Here is a 1,013-nt window from a genome sequence, read left to right as displayed (position 1 = left end):
GGCACAAAGTCATACATACAAATCATTTTTGTATCGCGTCTCGTTTTCCCTTGAGCTGTCTGTCTCTAAAGTGTAGTGCATTATTCCCCAAACGCTTTAATCAACGATCGCGACATTCACTATCAGGAAACTACATGACTTTTCTTTCATTACCATGATCTATTTTATGTTCCTCCATATCCAGTAGCGACAATTAACATTTGTTTTATGTGTCCAGTAGCGATTCTTATTACATATACATTTTGACATTTTGAAGAGGTTTATACGTGTCACAGAACAACGGAATAATAATGTTCAACGCATGTATCTATCGATACAGATACAAAGCTAAAGATACGGTTCATAAAAAGGTTACAAACAACGAAAAACAACAACGGCAAATAGAACATTGGGAAAATGATGCAAATGTCTCATATTTGCCTAATCTATGCAAATATAAGCTTTATATATCTACGTGAATTCCAAGTGGTTCGATCACCGACAAAGTGTGCTGCCGTATCTTTGCAACTGGATCTTACTCAAAGTTCTCTGCACAGGAAATGCGAATTGCATGTACTTGATAAGCGTGATCTGTAAAACTGGAAATATGCTAATTAGCCTGCGATCAAGAGGGGGCTGTTTGAGGGAGCAAATTGGCTGCCTGGGATTGACAGAACTTGCTTTTTTATGGTTATGTTGTCTGAATTATTACCATGGTGAAAGCAATGGTTCTCTCACGCTGAATCTTGAGGGTTTTCCTAACGCAGAGTGAGCTGTGTAACTGTTAAATATTTTCGGTTTGAATTAAAGCCTCCAGACATGAAAACATATCATGATAATTGCCTTGGTGTTGCTGCCTGATAGGAATGCTAGGAACTAGGCTTTTGCATGTCAAAGGTGACATTTGGTGTAATATAAAATGTCTTGATGGCACTGATTACAGTTTCGTGAATTGACGATATTACGATTTGTTCACATATACGTTTCTTATCTAGATATTACTGCCGTTTTGATTATGAATCAATCTGGCTTCT

The sequence above is a fragment of the Penaeus monodon genome, chromosome 19, assembly GCF_015228065.2.
Source record: "Penaeus monodon isolate SGIC_2016 chromosome 19, NSTDA_Pmon_1, whole genome shotgun sequence".
Taxonomy (NCBI): domain Eukaryota; kingdom Metazoa; phylum Arthropoda; class Malacostraca; order Decapoda; family Penaeidae; genus Penaeus; species Penaeus monodon.
This window is presented reverse-complemented; position numbering follows the sequence as displayed.